The sequence below is a fragment of the Pyrus communis genome, chromosome 14 (genome assembly GCF_041283825.1).
Source record: "Pyrus communis isolate YQ-2024b chromosome 14, ASM4128382v1, whole genome shotgun sequence".
Classification (NCBI taxonomy): domain Eukaryota; kingdom Viridiplantae; phylum Streptophyta; class Magnoliopsida; order Rosales; family Rosaceae; genus Pyrus; species Pyrus communis.
In genome coordinates this window covers 11,304,108-11,311,689 of record NC_142578.1, presented here as the reverse complement: position 1 = coordinate 11,311,689, position 7,582 = coordinate 11,304,108, and the positions used below count along the sequence as shown (strand labels likewise).

General features: G+C 36.8%; 2 pseudogenes; one reads left to right on the top strand and one right to left on the bottom strand.

Moving 5' to 3' along the window:
- Nucleotides 1–276: 276 nt before the first annotated feature.
- On the bottom strand, nucleotides 277–3,097 carry LOC148691230 (uncharacterized; annotated as a pseudogene).
- Nucleotides 3,098–3,391: 294 nt separating this feature from the next.
- On the top strand, nucleotides 3,392–6,373 carry LOC148691229 (uncharacterized; annotated as a pseudogene).
- Nucleotides 6,374–7,582: the final 1,209 nt, after the last annotated feature.

The window sequence follows — 7,582 nt, the reverse complement described above, 5'->3', positions numbered from 1 at the left end:
AACGATCCCTACTTATACATATACTACAATTATCAAAAGAAGATTTTAATTTGTGTGCTTATATAATTCGCATCACACCTACAACTACCCAACTGCAACGTTAAGCTTAAAACGTGTTTTATTTCACTATATAAAAGAAGGAAAAGCAAAAGAAACTCTTTGATTCTTCTTTTGCTTTTACACAAAAAGGCTTTTTAGTCATGTTGTGGTCCAAACCTAAATATTCTAGAAAAGCTCCTACTAAAAATCCTTTTGTTGTATTCAACTTATCAAAACTCAAAATCCATAGTACTGAAACTGGGTAGCTCCAAAATTGTTCATAAACTGTCCTCCTTCTACTGTTGCATTCATCTCTTCCTCTTCTACATTGAACCCTTCAACCTGCACAAAATTAACCTCACTAACTCTACGTTATCGCAATAACATGAATTGTATAATTTAACATACAAAAAAGTAATGAAATCGTATATATAGAGTAATATTCTTACTAGACATGTAGTTGTCAGACCGTGAACAATAAACATAAATCACACATTCATGCAAGAGTAACATGACCAATGTGTTCAAATTCTTAGTCACACAAATTATAATTTAAGCTAAATAATCAACATTATATTATCATGTAAGTTTATGATTAATTACCTTAGTAGTTTATATGGTCAAACTTTTAGCATGTTGTCATAATATAGCTTAAACAAGTATACACAAGGTAATATTATATTGCCAGACCTGCGTTGTCAAATAAATTTGCTGAATACCATACATTTGAACCAAATGTGTCTAAATTCTCAATCTCACAACATGGATAGTACCATGTCATTGTCTAATAGCTAAAAGAAAAAATAAATTTAGCTGTTCAAACTTGTTGGTACTAGTTAACCGAGGAAATTTAACAAATACTGAAATGTGAAAACAAAATATTTTTACCCAGAGCTCATCTTCGTCTTCTTCTCTGGTACTTGAACATGCGGCTTTGAGAATCTCGCCGGTCTCGTCATTGCGTGCAAATCTGCCACGTGTGCGGGGTCAGTTGTCTGCTAGTGTTTTTCGACATGCATACTCTTCATGTACATAGAGTAGCCAACAACCCACCGATTTAAACACAGTAATAATCTAATTTAACACCTAAAAGTTAATGTATTTATGCAATAATATTATGTTTAATTATCTTAATTTAGAATGATTTTAAACAATTTTAAAAGATTTTAGAATCTTGGTGTAGTTAACTAGAATTTTACAATATTTTAAAAGAGTCCATTCAAATACAAGGGTAATCAATTAAAGGATTTTAAAAGACTTTAAAATCTTGATGTAGTCAACTAGGATTTTAAAAGATTTTTATAGAGACCATGCAAATCTATAGGTATTCAAAAATAAATACATTTAGAAAGATTTCCTTCAATAAGAGATTTTGTAGGATTTGAGAATGAAAGGTAAGCATAACAAAATCCTACCTCTACCCCTAGGATTTCTTTTCAACCCCACACTTTCTATTTCTCTCTCCCCACATTGCAACTCGAGCTTTATTTCTCAATCTCTATTTTCTCCAAGAAACCCATCATTCCTTCCTTCTAGCGTCTCAGCCACCCACCCCATCCTCTCAATATGCAATCAATATACCATTGTATACAATCGTATACAAAGATAACAAAGTTGATCATATCTTTGGAGATAGGACTTGAAGAAGGCGAGAGAGGGGGTGTGGATAATTGAAGGGTTTGAGTTGCATTTGCTAATGGTCTCCTTCATTTTTCTTACCTTTGCAGCATCTATTCTTCTCTCTCACATTTGCTGATGGATTCCTTCATTTTTCCTACCTTCGCAGCATCCATTCCTTTTCCTCTTTCTTGAATAAGAGGAATCACTTTTTAGAAAAAGTCAAAAGCCAAAAGCACTTTCGTGAATGAATGATTATGGTGGAAGGTTTTTGCTGTGGAGGACCATGGACATGGAGGATAGGGGTTACTTGGGAGAATTGGGCATAGTTCTTCATTCACTTTCAAATTTAATCTTTTTTTTAATTTAAAAATAATTTTTAAAATGACAAAAGAGTCGCTCAAAATTCATTCAAATCTTTAATCAAAGTTCATAAGAATCCTTTCAAATCTTTAATCAAAATCCATAAAAATCCTTAAAAATCCATCTGAAAGTTGTAAGGATTCTACTATTCTTTAAAATTTATCACTTAAAAAAGTCTTTTAAAATCTTGTGAAATCCAAATTGACTACATCCCTAGATGATGTTTTGTTGAAGTTTCTGTGTGGCCTTTTGGCTCTGTACTTTGAGATTCTCTCTTTCCACTCTTCAGCACTGTACCTCCCCGTTTTGAAGTTTGCAGCTGCTTCTTCCATCACCGAGCTCTCTCGAGGAGCACGATTTGTTCTAAAATTCTACAACAAAATTGGAAAAAACCAAAAAAATAAGACATGGGTTTTGATTTTAATTAAACAGGGATTAAATCAAAACAAACGCAGAGCAGATTAATTAAAATTCTGGAGAGTAATCTGATTTGTAAATCACCAGTGCTGGAAACCCTTCTCATTTGACCGTCCAAAAAGCTGCTTTCCGGAGAGCTCAAGCTCAAAGCTTGGTTCTGAAAACTTGGGGACTCCATGAGAGAATCAAAGCTTGGTTGGAAGTAAAAACCACGCTTGTTATTACTTCCATCAAAGCAGTTGCTGCTGTAGCTCATCTGCATAAACTTTGCCGCATTCTCCGCGCCGCCATAGCTGTGAGGCTCAAAAGCTTGATGAGATTCTTCAGTTTTGACCTCCAAAGCATCAAAAAGCGAGAAATTCGGCCACCCAATTGGCAAATTTGGACAGTTTTGTTCCATTTGGTGCAACTGGGTTTTCTGGTGCAGACTTAATGTTTCGAGCTGTTAACTTGGGGAAGAAGAAGAGATGAGAGACGGAGAGTTTTGGTCAGTTGCGTTTTGATGGGTTTGCTGGTTGGAGATTGCTTGGAGTTGGAGGAGGTCAATGTCCGAGAAGGGAGAGAATGGCTTCTTGGAGAAGAACTGCAGGTCCGCCATTTCTGAGGTGGTGGAGTGGCGGTAGAATGAGTCGTTGACGATGTAGAGACCGGACGAGGACATTGTTGGAGACCCCAAAAGAAAATGGAAAAGTTGGAAACTGCCCAGGAAAGTTAGGAAGTAGGAAGTATTAAGGGTACAAGTCAGTAATACAGTTAGAAATACAGTTAGTATTTGGTTAGAGTAGTTAAAATTTCTCTTACAAAAACAGAGTGGGTAATCTTCATTCAATCAGTTAATAAAAATCCTATTTTCTCTCTTTAAACTCTCTCTCTCTCTCTCTCTCTCTAATATCTCTGTGTTAATCCTTTCTTCTTAATTTTCACTTCAATTCCCAAATATTGCAATGTAGTTAACATGGTATCAGAGCCACCAGGCTCACTTGAATTTTCCGTCAAGTTCTTCGGTGTTTCCTTCTTCTCTTTGATCCCCGAATCGAAGAAGGAACCAGAATCAATTTCTTACTTAGTTTTTGTGGATGCGAATCGACTGAGAAGGAGCGTTCTTGTGGAGATCCTTGGTGCCACCAACGCGTTCCAGGCGGCTCTGTTTCTTGAAGGGTTGGCCCAATTTCTTGTTAGATTCAGAGACCCTAAGTTACTTGCTCAGTTTGATCTCTGCAAATCGCTTCTCGGGAAGCAGAATCGCTTGGCGATTTGATATGAGTTCATCTTTTTCAAGAGAAATTGCAACCCAGATGACAACATCAACAACTTAATCCACATAGAGATCGAATTCAGGTTCCAGAGAGATGAAGCTTTGATCATTCCTAACTGGGTTTTGGAAGTTCGATCAGAATCCATCATATGGGCTCTCAACAAAACAGCAGCATTTGGGTAAGAAAGGCCTGAAATTAGATTGCTTTTAGTGGCCTGCCTATCGTTGGCGGCATGGACGGAGAGGATGATGTTCCCACCGATGTCACAACACGAAGACGAAGATTATTTCTTTGCGACGGGATCTATTGTAGAAAAGGCGCATGAGGTGTTGACAACATTAGGATGGGAGACGGATATAATCACACCCTTTGATATTGTCTGTGAATTTGATTTATGCTCTGCTCTCTGGTGTGGAAGAAAGTTTAGACTTTTGTGTAGTCTAAATGTTTGACGAAATGCCTAGCTCAGAATTTTCATGTGAAGGTTAAGTTTTTCAGCCACTTCTTCTGAATTTCTTACTATGATTCTTTCAGTATTCTGTAAATCAGTTATTTTGTTGTTGTGGGTATGAAGTCATTCAGTTGATATGTTGAGATTCTTCTAGTTGATAAGGGCTTGTTTGTGATATTTGCTTCCAAGATTCTTCATTGTTTCAAGATCCATGTTTGTGATATTTGGATTCAAGTATATTGGTCATTGCTGGATTGTGCAATTTGTATGGTGGTGTCCAGTTCTTTCTTTGCTTCACTGATATCTGCAAGTTTATTGGGTTTGATCTTTCTGCAACTCTTGATATATTTGGAGAAATGGGTGTGAATTCTTGCATTTTGGCATGTATAATTTTGTGGTTGTTCAGATTATGGTTTATACCAAAATGAGAAGTGTAATGTCTGAGAAGATTGTTGAAGTGCTTATTGAGGAGTTTCTGCAGTATTTTTTCTTATCACAGGCGATAATGTCAAGTCTAACCAACTCAGTTTTAGCATGTATGTCACATCTCGACCTGGGCTCCACCATAGGACTCGACTCTGCCGCAGCATGATATTGTCTGTTTTGGGCCCCGACCACGCCCTCATGGTTTTATTTCTGGGAACTCACACGAGAACTTCCCAGTGGGTCACCCATCCTGGGAATACTCTCGCCCGAACTCACTTAACTTCAGAGTTTCGATAGAACCCAAAGCTAGTGAGCTCCCAAAAGGCATCATGTTATATGGAGGTGGGCATGTACATATAAGGCATAGAGGATCCACTCCTCTGGACGATATGGGATCTAACAATGTATATACAGTAAGCCTGGTTATACACTGAAGTTTGAATAAGTTGATAACGGTAAATCCTATGAAGGGTAGAAGAAGTTGTTAACGATAAATCCCATGAAGGGTAATTCCGTGATGTGAGTAGGTAAATCCCACGAAGGGTAATCCTACATAGATGTTGATTTTCTGTTGTTGAAATTGTGAAGGCTGATGCCATTGTTAAGAGTAGTTGTTTTTTGGTAAAATCCATAAAGGGCGATCCCATGGTATAGTTAAGGCCGATGCCACACTATAATTTATTAATTTTCTGTTTTAAAGGCCGATGCCAATGTTAAATGAAATTGTTGATGGTAAATCCCACAAAGGGTAATCCTATAAGAGATTGTTATAACCGGCATGAGGGTGTGTTACAACTTTATAAAAGGTTGTTCTTTGTGAAGCTCCTGTCAAAGGCAGAGGAATATTGGAATTTTTGGATGTGTGCAGCATAGTTCTTTTCTAAGATCTTGGTCTGTATGTTGTGGTGAGGCAGTGAATATATTTAGAGTGGAAGGGCATCTTGTTGTTATCTGCTTCATCCGCGGATGTGCTTCCTACTGAGCTTGAAGAATACTTTGGGGCATATTGAGATGCGTCTGTTGTGATTTCGTCTTCATTGCTACTCTGCAGCTTATATCTGTCATAAGAGTCATCCTTGCTTGCCTAAGATTTCAAGTCGATCTCACTTCCTTCTAATGCAGTAGAAGCTCGTATGTGGCTTAATTTGTCTCCAGCATCCTAGTTTTTTCCTCAATATATATATATATATATATATATATATATATATATATATATATATATATCTGATTGTTATTTGTAATAGTCTTTTGGTTCGAACTACAAAACAGTTTTACAATTTCATTGTTGTTAAAGTTACGATGCATTACAGTGGATGTTACTGGTACATTGCTAGCTTACAAGGGGGAGCTTAGGGACTACTATTGCATGGCAGCCAAAGCTATAGGGCTGGAATGCCCTAACTACAGAAGGGTGCATGAGGGCTTCAAATATGCATATAAAGACATGGCCACCAAGTATCCATGTTTCGGGCATGCTGCGAAAATGTCCAACATCGTATGGTGGAAAAATTGTGTCAAAGACTCCTTTATAAGGGATGGATATCATTACGATGAGGAGACATTTGAGAAAGTGTTCTGACATATATATGCGTCCCTTGGTTCCTATGCTCCTCATTCCATCTTTCCTAACTCCCAACCCTTTCTAAGATGGGTCCATGAACAAGGTCTTGAAGTTGGAATTATTAGCAATGTAGAATACTTTTATCGAGATGTAATTCTTCCAACCTTGGGTATGCACCAGGGAACTGATTGGGATTTTGTCATTGAACATGCCGATGGTTCAACTCTGTGTTCTGTTTTCTAGTTTCATAGCAATGATTGCAGATATATTCTTCCAATCTCTAACTGGGTTTCCCCAGTTGAGGTTGAGGGAGAGTATTAAGGGTACGAGTCAGTAATACAGTTAGAAATACAGTTAGTAAGTTTGTTAGTATTTGGTTAGAGTAGTTAGGATATCTCTTATAAAAACAGAGTATGTAATCTTCATTCAGTCAATTAATACAAATCTTATTTTCTCTCTCTAATATCTCTGTGTTCATCCTTTCTTCTTAATTTTCCCTTCAATTCCCAAATATTGCAATGCAGTTAACAGGAAGAAGTAGAAGCAGTTACGTTTTGCTTTGCTTTTTATGAATTTGGTTGTGAAACAGCCAATATGTACTGACATATTTGGGCCGGTTTTATTAAAAGGAAAACTAATAAAAAGGACTTCAAAACTTTAAGTTTTAATAAAAAACCACCTTATAACTTTATTTAATGGTTAGTACAAAACCCAATATTAAACAAGTCCAATTAAAATGGCCCAACCAAAATAACATACTGATTTCTCTATTTTGCCCCAGACGTTTTTGGGTTATATTAGTTTTGTTTTCTGTTAGTTTAGTCATGTCGAAGAACTGAGTTATAAAGGCCAATCACTTCACTTTTGCAGATTTTTTAATATAGGGTTTTGATTTGATTGCTTTCTGTTATTCAGCTAGGGATTTTTGGCCTTTAGGAACTCGATCAAATTAGGTTTTTTTTTTTTATCTTGTTCCTGTTCAAAGAATCAAGCATAGAAGGAGATGAGATGATGACAGAATCATTGGAGGGAGAAGAGGATGCAAAGCTGACGATAGGGAACCAACTGCTGATAGTCAACGACAATCTCAGAGAAATGGGCAACAAGTTTCGGCAAAGAAACAAAGAGACCGGAAATCGTTTTCAATTCTTCAATTCTTGTTAATTACTAAAAACTGCTCTCTTTTTGGCCCCCCTAAGATACGGGATGTTCGTTCAAATCTCTTACCGATCCTTGGATGAAGAGTGCAATTTAGGTTTTTGGGATGACATTAAGAAGTCGGAAGAAGTTAAAACAGAGTTTTCATTCGATATGATGCAGTTGCTTGTAATATTCTGTTGTTCTTCTGTCTTTGTCAATCAGAAAACACATACAGGAAGATGTAATCCAAAAAAAAAAAACCAAATGGTGGTTTGGGATTTAAGATTTTATACTTGGGTTCTGAGATTGGAT